This window comes from Anolis carolinensis, chromosome 4 (genome assembly GCF_035594765.1).
Source record: "Anolis carolinensis isolate JA03-04 chromosome 4, rAnoCar3.1.pri, whole genome shotgun sequence".
Taxonomy (NCBI): Eukaryota; Metazoa; Chordata; class Lepidosauria; order Squamata; family Dactyloidae; genus Anolis; species Anolis carolinensis.
Window position 1 is genome coordinate 205,233,457 of NC_085844.1, and position 12,473 is coordinate 205,245,929.

Sequence of the window (12,473 nt, forward strand, 5' to 3'; positions counted from 1 at the left end):
TAAACAAGCAGGCTATAAAGGTTATGTCTGTTGTATTCCCACCTAGTCATGCTCATCGCTATTCGGAAACTGAGCTCTCTAGGTTAGAAGTCTCTCAAATCCACTCATGTCTGCTTGCCAGGCTGATCCCAGGAATGATGGCCTCTTTGTTTGGAACTTCTTCAAAACTCTTTGGAAACAAGGAGTCCTCCTAAAGGAGTGGCTGACTGTTCCTTTGCCTAAAGCCCTGGAGTCTCTTTGCTGGTAATCCATCCCTCTCCTGACCCAAGAATAACATCCTTGCACGGCAGAGTTTGGCTCCAGCTGTGTACTACACAGCTCCACCTTCTCAGTCATCACCTCCCTCCCCCATGGGAAAGGAAACAGGTCCCACTCTATTTCCTGCCTAGTGCGTTTCCTGAGCCTGTAGCCAGAAATCGCTCATGAGTAAGATTGAAGCAGCTGAGACCGTGCTGTTGAACAGGGACTGAGTGACTAGGTGGGCTCAGTAAGACACATGAAAACAGGGTTCCTTCTGTGCCTGATTCAGGGAAGGGTGGACTACCAGGACTAAGAAAAGAATTTGGCACCTGCATGTTTCACTGAAAACATGTTATGAGTCAAAGGCAATCTTAGCTTTGCCTCATTTTTACAGAGATCTACAGAGCTAGTCCATATGATTTATAAAAACATAGTGATGGGCTGCTGTGTTGTTCAGGTTCAGAATCCCTTATCAGGGAATTTGAAATCCAAAATACTCCCAACTTCAAAATTGTCCACACAGGTGGCTGAGATAGTGCCACCTTTGCTTTCTGATGGTTCCGTGTACATAAACTTTGTTCCATCAAAACAATTAAAATATCATATAACATTATCTTCAGGCTGGGCTTATAAGGTATATATGAAACATACATGAATTTCATGTTTAGACTTTGGTCCCTTCTCCAAGATATCTCATTATATATACAAAAATATTCAGAAATTTTAAAAATTCAAAACACTTTTGGTCGAAAACATTTGGAAGAAGGGAGACTCAATTTGTAGTGATTTGATAAATAAAACAGCAACAACAACTACATCAGGAATGTTTGCTTGCATACCTCTGAAATACCACAAAGTCAGCTTGAATTTTGAAGGGATATAAAACTGTTTGAAAACCATATTTATAAATATAGAAACCATTTTCCCCAACCTAGGTACCTTCTCCGTACATAGTGCAGTGTATATACAACTTGCTCATGTACCCTTTACTCATTTAATTTGTAAGTTAAGTACTCAGATACTCTTTTTTTGTCACTATAGGATTTTTAAAACGCATATCACATCCTCATGCCACAATTAGTCTTCATGTGAAGCAACCAGATGGACTTCTAAAAAAATTAAATCAGAAAAACACATCATTTGTAGTGATGGATTCTTCTTCTTCATATTCTTCCATACCATTTCCAAAATCTCTAACATGTACGTACTATTATTGTTTCCTTTCAAATTTATAGCAACCATAGTGAGAAAGGAGAAATGAATGGCCACTCTCAGGAATCTTGGAATATTGTCTTATATAACACTCTAGCTATATGTAGATCCTGTTGTTAGAAGAAGCAGCTAGAAGGCATGGGCATCTGGATAATGATTCTAGCTATGGAGGGCCCCAGGCGCTGGGACATTTAAGTTGACAGAAGAGGGTTATTTTTGGCTCATTACATAAGGTGCCTGTGGACACATGCCACAGTGGATTAGTGTGCTGATGAGAAGGCAAAATTAGAGGATTAGTGCAACAATGCTTAGCACAATAGCTCAATGGAAGGGCGATGAGACATGTTCCTTAAAGGTGAGTGGGAACCTATCAGGAGATCGCCAGAGCTTTGCAGATTGATTTCTACAGGCCATAACACAGCAGCTATCAGGGATGACCATTTATCACAGACCTAGAATACAGTGAAAAACTTCTGTGTGTGTTGGGGGGAATGGTGCTCTAGTGATGCAATGTGACAGTGCATTAAACCAGCAGTTCTTAGCCTTTCTTTCATGACAGACCCTCTTCAAATATCTTAGATTTTTGCAAATTACTAAGACTTAATTAAATATTTAGATCCTAAAACTCTAAAGAAAATACGTTCTTATAAAATTCACTGTGATAAAATTGAAAAATCACTTTGCTCAACAATAACCAAATGCATATTATTCACACACATTTAAGATGATGATCATTTCAATTAATCCACAATTGCCATTCCAAAGTCCATGTCAAAATGCGGACAACATCAGAGTTTGGTGAAGCTATGAAGGCAGCTTCTGGATCCATTTGCAATAGCAAGAAATGTCACATACCTTCTCTCAGCTGCTTAGTGGCATTCACTTGCTTTTTCCCATTGCATGCAGAAGTAGCACGTGCTAAGTACATTTTATTGGCTATCAAACCGTTATTTTCATAACTTTTTAACATTTTGAAATACAGTAGAGTCTCACTTATCCAACATAAACAGGCCGGCAAAATGTTGGATAAGCGAATACGTTGGATAACAAGGAGAGATTAAGGAGAAGCCTATTAAACATCAAATTAGGTTATGATTTTACAAATTAAGCACCAAAACATCATGTTATACAACAAATTTGACAGAAAAGGTAGTTCAATACCCAGTAATGCTACATAGTAATTACTGTATTTATGAATTTAGCACTAAAATATCACAATGTATTGAAAACATTGACTACAAAAATGCGTTGGATAATCCAGAACGTTGGATAAGCGAATGTTGGATAAGTGAGACTCTACTGTACTGTAATGATGACTATCACCAGCAAAAGACTCCTGTTCTTTGAGATAGATGTAATACCACCCTTCTGTCCTCTTTCTATCTTTCGTAAGAAATATAATCTTTGTTCAGGCCTTCATGGATGACCTGTGATGACATTACAGCCCTCTGTAGGTCTATGCACCACAGGCTAAGAACCATTGCATTAAACATCAGTGTATCCCAGCTCATGCCACACTGGATCATGTCTTTGATTTGGATGGAGTTATTTTAATTCCAAAACTACTTTTCAGAAAGACAGGTCCATATTGCAGTGACCGACAAATCTGCAGTATAGTGGTTGGTGTCTCAGGATTTTTCATTGCAGTACCAGAGATATGATGGGACAACAGAATGTGCTCATGTCAAAAGACAGGACAGGCAGTTTAAACAGCAGCAACAGCAACAGCAACAGCAACAACAGCAACAGCAACAACAGCAGCAGCAACACATTTTCTTAAGTTTGACTACTTTATGGACATTTTTCAATTTAATACAAATTTGGTTCTTGTGCCTGTCTGATTGCCTTCTTTTTCTTTCTTTCCGAAGTGTTATACCTTTCTATTGTACATCCTAAGCAACCTGCCAATAATTGAACTTGGTGGAGACAGAATAGATCTCTCATATGAAGCTGCTTTACAGCTAAAGCTTGGGAAATGTATTGCTTTGAGCTACAGCATCCAGATACTACAGACAAGTTTCTGAGTGTTTTTGTCCAAAAGCTAAAATTTCCAAAGTCTCCTATACTTTATTGGACTAGTGGACCATCACAACACTGGCTACCCTGGCCAGCTGGGGTTTAAGGTAAAGGGCTTGCTAAGCATTGGCTAATTGATTCTTTTAAACTAAGGATCCATGGAGGAATTGAATCTAGGGTGATCTGTATGTAAATCATTTACTCTATCATCCAGCCATAATAGTACTCCTATACTATAATTTCCTTCATTCAGTCTGCTATAACCTCTAGAAATTCTGCAAACATAGTATGTGGTCTTCTCAGGGAATCTGGAAGGTTTACAGAATTGCACTCATGAATTATAGGATATATAATTTACGTTACTAAAGTGATACATATATTAGACAGTTTTCTCTCTCTTTTATAATAGAAACCTGACTGCTTTTGATTAGCATAGTAGCTTAATATGTGCAACTATGCTACCACTGGCCATTCACCACTACCTGGGCTGTTGGGGTTTTGTACGAGCTCTTTGGCAATTTCAGGGGGGCTTTGATCATTGCAGAAGGAGGGAGGGCATACCAACCACTCAAATGACAAAGAGACAGACACAGAGAGAAAGGCATAAGGCTGACTTACATCTACCAATGCCACTAATAGGATGCCAGTTAATGTGTTCAGACTATTGCCAGCCACTCGTCCTAGAAATAATTGCCTCACTGGGTGTTTAAGAGGACATTGTGAACTGGATTTGAGAAAATCTTGTTTAGACTTCAAATGGAAATCTTAGCCATGCTTTCCAATCAATAGGAGGAGAATTAAATTTACACACAATGTGCATATAAGCAAAAGGGTGTCAGACTAAACACACACACACACACACAAAGTTACCAAGCCAATAAAATAAATCAGTTGGATATTATATAAAACTATCAGGATACTGCCTGAATCCATACATGTAATTCAAGTTAAATCTCATCATATTCAACCAAGCATATTCCTAGGTTAAATGGAAAATTCATAAGTTTGTAAATGTAAAAACATCATGAAGTTGTACAGAGTCATATGCAAATCATATTGGGCCATTTCCCCCCAAATGCAGTGACCTTCAGATGTGTAGGTCTATAAGGCCCACTGTCCTCGGGGAACAAAGGCGATAAAAACTGGATCACATAGTTGGAACTCCAATGTCAAGGAAATAGAAGCAGGGGATTGTTAAAAATGTTTATCTACTGAAATGTCAATGTTTCCCCAAGCAGATGTCCCATTTCAATGCTAGATGGGGAGATGTCTTATTTTGGAAGGAGCCTAATGAGAAACTTTTGCCCCATATCAAACTCTATCCACCCTAGAGGGAGAATATATTACAGTTAATGCAAATTGAAGAATATAGTTGCTCCAAAACAAGTAAAAATACCTGTTAAGAGGATGGAGATGTGGTTTGTCCCAATGTCATTGAAAGACTCCACAGGCACAGTGTGCAAAATGCATAGTGTGCTTCTCAGATGCTCACAGTAAATCAAAGCCTTCTATATCTCAGGGCTGTGAAGTTTATAAGGCATTCTGTCAGCTGAATCCCATGTTTTATAGCCAGAACCCAGTCCAATGCTTATGACAGATACTTTGTTACTTCTGTGAAATGGAAAAAAGGCTTTCAACTTGAGAGGATGAAAACATTAACATTTCCCAATGCTAGAATAGAATATATTTTCATGAAGTATTGGCATACTGTCCCTTTTCTCCTGCAAAGCTGGGGAAGAAATGAACTATGTGTTCATGTTTGGAAAGAGGGTAAGAAATAATAAATCCCTATAAAATGAATTATGGAAAAAACACAAATATGAGACAGACATAGGCAACTTTACATTCACTACTTTCTTTGGGATAGACTCCAGAGCATTCAAGTAAATGTGTTGTCAAAGGCTTTCATGGCCGGAATCACTGGGTTGTTGTGAGTTTTCTGGATTGTATGGCCACGTTCCAGAAGCACTCTCTCCTGATGTTTCACTCACATCTATGGCAAGCATCCTCAGAGGTTGTGAGGTATCAAGTAAATACTGGCATCTCACAGTTATAGCACCAGGGGGTTTGCTGGGGAGTAGCTGCGGACAGGACAATACAAATTCTGCCCCTCCAATGAAATTTTCCTGATTTTCCAAATGTTGTTGGATTACAAATCCTATTATTTTTTCCACACAGGCTATTCTGGTGGTGATTGTAGTCCAACAATTGGAAGGGTACAGTTTTGCCATCTCTCTTCTAGAACATTGTAACCTCAGTGTCCAGCATTTTTTGAACTGTTTAGAGAGAACTGTTTTTACATATCAGGTTGGTAACAGCCTTGTTGTGAGTGTTGTTGTGTGCCTTCAAGTCATTTCAGGCTTATGGTGACCCTAGGGGTTTGCATGGCAAGAAATTGTTCTGAGGGGATTTGCTTGTGCCTTCATCCAAGGCTGAGAGTTTGTGACTTGCCCAAGATCACCCAGTGGATTTCCATGCCAGAAAGAAGATTTTCACTGTTTTTCAGAGTTGTAGACCAATGCTTAAACCACTATACCGTGGCATCCCTGCACTATTATTTATTTATTTATTTACAGCATTTATATTCCGCCCTTCTCACCCCAAAGGGGACTCAGGGCGGATCACATTACACATATAGGCAAACATTCAATGCCTTTTAACATAGAACAAAGACAAACAAACATAGGCTCCTAGCGGGCCTCGAACTCATGACCTCCTGGTCAGAGTGATTCATTGCAGTGATTCATTACAGCTGCTCTCCAGCCTGTGCCACAGCCTGAGCTGGAAAATCATGGAAAACCCTGATTACAGATTGCAACCTTGGTCAAAGCATAAGAAGGGAAGAAGAGGGCCCTGCAGGTGAATTAGCTCTAACTGGGGATGAGATCCTTTCTCATCTGCCTCACAAATTCCTTGTGGCAGAGACCTGTCTTTTTTACTTTTTCCCTTGCCCTACTCTATCAAATGCTATGCATAGTGATGACTCATTGTAAACATGTATAATCAAAATGATACTGGACATGTATCAGGATGGATAAGTGACCGAGAAGTCTATGCGAAAGCTGACATTACAAACAAAAGAAGTTATGTAAGGCCCATAGGCTCAGGATGACAGATTTACAATGCTTTGAACAATATTATTAGTTTGTTTGTGTGTTTATTACCCACATTTTCCTGGCATGGGACTCAAAACTGTTAGTTTTTTTTTCATGTCAGGAGCAACTTGAGTCTCTTCTGGAGTGAGAAAATTGGCCGTCTGCAAGGACATTGCCCAGGGGGCACACGGATGTTTTGATGTTTTTATCATCCTTGTGGGAGGCTTCTCTCGTGTCCTCACATGGAGCTGGAGCTGATAGAGGGAGCTCATCTGCGCTCTCCCCGGGTGGGATTCGAACCTGGCAGCTTTCAGGTCAGCAACCCAACCTTCAAGTCACAAGGCTTTAGTCCACTACGCCATCGGGGGCTCCTGTTAGAAGTATCATTACTGCTACTATTCCTATCATTGCTGTTATCATCATGATTACACTGGTCAACATACATTTTGGTGCCTTAAATGTTAGGCCTGTTTCTGGATATATTTAACCAGCTGATTCTAAATGGCACCAGTTTCTCCCTATCAGCTCTAGTTTTTGAGATACATAATATATGCCATATACCACTTTTCACTCTGCTCACCTATAGAAAAATCATGACAACCATATCTAAGAAACTAGAGCTGATGCGGTCTACCTTATGCAATTTTCTGAATCGGTGTCCCAAATAATTCCAGAAACAGGCCTAAAAACAAAAACATCAAGAAAAAAAATGTTGTTGGGCAATATTATTAGTCCACCAATAATGTATATGACACTGTGCAGAAATAAAACAATAAAACAACCAAACTGCTTACTAAAGGCATGCACTGCAATAATGAGAGAGGGAATATAGGACAACAAGGGGTTTAATACAAACACAAAAACAGTGCAAAGCAAATGCTGTTTTGCTCTTTCATATTTAAAACAATATCAGTCTATCGTCACTGATATTTAGATTTTAGTCTTGGACTTCTAACTGTGATACATATTTCCCATTAACCAAACATGTTCAAACCATAACGTTTGTCTGTCTGTTCAACTTTATCCATATTCTTTCAGAAAGACGTTTGAGCTGCTCTAGCCCAACATCCTGTGACTAAACCTTAGCCCAGCACCAGATTCCGGAATGGCATTTTTAATACAATATTGAGTTCTGATAGTTTGTAAGTCTACTGTTTCAGCTCCCTAAACAGAAAAAATGAGGGAGGGAGCAGCTACATAGACAGACAGGCCATCTGTTAGACTTTTCATACCATATTCAATTGTTTTTATGATCACTTCCTTTTACTGCTAAACACCAGAGTATTTTAAACCCCATCCACTTTCATTTTATACAAACTGATAATCTTTGTGCATTGCCTGAGAAGTGTCATAAAAACCAATATGCCAAACTGTCTCTCTGAAATTTTTTCTTTGGTGCTTTGGTGGAAGCAAAGGATAAGCATACAGGCACTTGAAAGAGTGCATCTACACCAGACATGGCCACACTTTGGTCCTCCAGGCATTTTGGACTTCAACTCCCACAATTCCCAAAACACCTGGAGGGTCAAAGTTTGCCCATGCCTGATCTACACTTTGGAATGTGTGCAATTTGACACCACTTTAACTGCCATGGCTCAATGTTACGGAATCATAGGCATTGTGGTTTGGTGAGACACCAACAGAGAAGGCTAAAGACCTTGCAAAATCATACCTCCCACAGTTCCATAGCATTGTACCATGACAGTTAAAATGGTGTCAATTTGCATTACCTCTACAGTATGTACTCTGAGTCTGTGCCAGTTGGAATTACTGACCAAATTCAGACCATGTTCTATTTGGCAGAGATTCAACTAAAGATTCAACATGGTTTCTATTTGAGTATTGTTATTTTTAGCCATTTGTATGTTGAAAGTACTTTTTAAAAAAGTGCTTCTCAACATCTTGGAATGTCAGAGTTAGTGTGACTATATTAGGGAGAAAGATTTATAAACATCAGAATCCTTCTGGGATAAGCCTTAGCCACCAGAAGATAGAAGCACAGCTTAGGGCTTTAAATAACTGAAAACAGAGTTGCAGACAGGAGGTCACTGGAAGGCAGTCTTGCATCATCCCAGGTCATTCTTAGGATTTATTTTTTTTGACCAGCATAAGCCTTGAATGTATGAAAATGTAAGAGTACAAATATTTTCATTTTAAAATATGTGTGTGATGAAACTTCTCAATAATCAGGAGAAGCATGAGGGAAAAATATACAAAAATGCTGGTAATCATTTAGCAGTGGTGTGGTCAGGATTCCCTATAAAAAGTGTATGGAGAACGTATAACAGTTCCATGGTTAGAGTGGAAGCAACCTAAACTGATGTTTCACTTAGGGGGTATCTACACTGTAAATTTAATGCAGTTTGACACTTTTGGTACCAAAATTTCTACTAAAGAAGTAATAGTTGGGAACACATCTACTGTACATTATTAACTGAGGTATATCGGAAGTAAGAATTCAAAGGTTTGCTGTGCAGACTAGACAGTCAAATTCTCAAGCTAAATGAAGTATGGGCCAAATAAAAGAAAGTACCCGATTTCCCCTGGAATGTTTCCATGATATAACTAGACTCACAGTGTACTTCTGGGAGCTAAGTGGGAGAAACTGGATGAGACTTTAATGCAGTGGTGTGAATCAAGATGACACCATATGTTATTGGGCACTGTTCTGAGTTTAAATTGTTGTTTTATATACTAGTGTTTTTATTTTGTATTGTACTGTGTGTTTATTTTAATGCATTGTTTTAGGCACCTTGTGCCATATATAAGCCACACCGAGTCCCTTCAGGGAGATGGAGGTGGGGTACAAAAATAAAGTTATTATTTATGATTAAATATCCCTCCAGATGTTGGACTGTAATTCCCAGCATTCCTTACCACCAGCTATGCTGCTTAGGGATGTTGGAAGATGTAGTCTAACAATATTTAGAGAGACATTATCCCCACTGCTGTTTTAAGCTGGGCTGAACAGCACATAGTGACCTAAAAAAGTTTAATTTTGTTTAAGAGCTGAGAAACAAGATCTCCAGAAGCAACAGATCCACAATTAACTGTTGTTAACTGCACTTGCCATAGCAAAAGAGCTGGAATTGCAGATACTTGCCAGGTGATCATCCAAGTCAAGGAATGAATGAGGAATGAAAGAGCTCTTTTGTCATTAGCAATCAGTTCACAGTCTCTTTTGAGAGTGTTCCACTGCTGTTGTCCCAAGTTGACTCCCGCTCCTCTCTTAAGTCATCCAGGTGGTCTCTTTCTCTTTTTAATCTTGGAGAAATCATAGTAGCCATATGCTATGACTGGACTTTTTTCTGCAAGTCATCTATGACTGGACTGGAATGTAAAAGTTCAGGACTGAGAGAAATAAAAGTCTAAACCAAATTGTTCATTCCAATCACGAAATATGGCTTATCCAGTTCAGAATAGTTTCTGGCTGACATTTCCAGGTTAAAACCTGAGATTTAGGACTTGTCTACATGAGCCAAAACCTCTGGATGTACCCCAAATTGACCGTTGATGGTTTTCATGATACATAGTGACCTCCAGTGAGTATCACAGAGACATTAAGTTTAAACTGACTTTGCCATTCTTTTAACTAAGTTGGGAGATACTCTGGAGTTTACTGGAAATTCTGAAGTATCCCAGGGCTTCGGGGCAATCTAGATAGTGGAATTAGGTTTGATTTGGACCAATCCACTGTCTCGACACCTTTTCTCTGCACTCATCAATGCAGGAAAAAGAGATGGATAATGCCTATGTCACTGCTGTCACTAGTCCCAGAGCTCCATTTGAGCTCCTGTCCATCATGGGTACTTCTGCTGTTGTCAGAATAGGGCGTCCACATGTCTAGTACGAAGAAGAGGTCCCTGGTGATGAAATTAAGTGTTACATATTAAATACCAATCACATTTACTCAGAGACTGTCATTCAACTGTGCACAGATAAAGAGGAGAACCTGGTAAATATGATTTACTCCTTTCCAACCTATACTTCTGCTGCAGTTTAGATTTAGCTTTGCACCAGGGTGAATGACTGTCATAGAAACTTGATGAGACAATGCCAACAATCTTACCAGTGAGGAGGTACATTCACTTAATATATACACACAGCTACTGACATGTACATTTTCTGGAAAAGAGACAAACAGGAAAACAGCTTTTGAAGAAACAGAAGCTGCTGGCAATATTTTCAAGGAGACAGACAACACATTCCAGCTTGTTTTAGATTTAAAAGCATTTGTGGATGAATAAGGCAATTAGTCAACATAGGAAGAACAGAAAATCTGTGAATGACACATACTGTCTAAAAGAGGAAAATGAAACTTTTCTTAGCTTGTACTAAGGCAAAATCCAGTGAGAAGTGTGGGCAAGGCAAAGTGATGCTATAAGATCTGAAAGTTCATGCTCTAAAATGTGGTAGTGCAAACAAAATTATGTTTGAAACCACATGAATTCCATTTTGTGTCCTCCAAGGCTAAGTTAGAAATGAAGTTGCTAGTAGGATGCTTGCCATAGCGTCTGTTCTGAAACTAATTGTAGATTAACAATTGTAGATTCACGCAGGATGTCTTTACTTTTTTGCAATGTAATTGTAATTTTAAAATTTGCCTTATAGCAAGTGGAGTTACAAGACGAGCATGGGTCACAAAAAGTATTTTGTGTGTGTATGTTCTGCGTAGATCACCACCATTGCCATCACACTTGCTACTATACGTAATAAGTATGGATTTTGGGTGGTCTTAGGAGTTGTATTCCATGCTTTTTTGGGGGGGGGACCCTTGTAAATAAATATAAATATAAATATAAATATAATATGACACCCCACAATCATATTCCTTTCTACCTCTTGGTTCCCAGAATATGTTAGAATATGTTTTTAATCATTAGTTAGGGTGAGATGGAGACAAAATTCATCTTGCTCAACTTGTCCACCGCTTGCTTCTCTGAAAAAAGAAAAAGAAAAAGAAATTTGCTGTTGGGTAAGAGATCTCAAATTAGTGCTGATCTAATGAAAGTTTAGGAGCCAGAGTAATATGCAAGAGGAAGTGGGTAGAAGGTTGGAATGATGTGTGAAGCTGCAGCTGCCTTTTAATCACTGAATCAGCACATGCAGTTTGATCAGGCAGCCAAAAGGAAATAACATTTATTTGCTTAGAGGCTCAGTTCTGAACTGTTCCTGTGTCGGCCTTTGCACAATGGCCGGGGAAAACCCCTGCTCTTTCAAATTATTCCACTGGCCTCCAAGCTCCCACAGTTAGTAAAGTCTGATTTCAGACATTTTAATGCCATGAACACTCACATTGGTGATAGGCACTAGGCAGTATTCAGCACTATAATTTTTCCTCCATAGAAAAAAAAAACCTGTTCAGAGAAATGCCTGGGAAGCATATTGGCCACAGTCCAAAAGGGTTTTAATAAGCTTAAGCCTGCTTAACTCTGGACTGGATTTTGGCCATTATCTAGTCATGCTAAGTCCCTATGCATTTTTCAGGCAATATAATTAGTGTGAATGAGAAGGAATCTCATCTACTGTCCAGAGGTTATTTCCCCTCTGTCTAGAAAAGGATGAAACAGTACATGTGGATCTGTCACCTTGATTGAGCAGGAATATGGGGAAAGTGTAACCTCTAAGTAAAGTGTCACTGTTTAATCAGCATAAGATAACTTTCAAAATCTCCCTCCTTTTCATACATCCTTCAAGTGTCCATTTAGAAGAAGGGATGGGGAGGACTTCAGTTTGCTGTGGTTAATAACTGTGCCAAATATGAACATTTGTTCTTATCTTGAATGCAGTTTGAAAGTTAAAACAGCACATGTAGTAGTAGCAGTCCTCACTAGTTAAGTGTGACAGAAAATGAATTAGACAGATTCATTATTAGAGGCTTATGACCGAATGCTTCACTCTCAAAAGCCT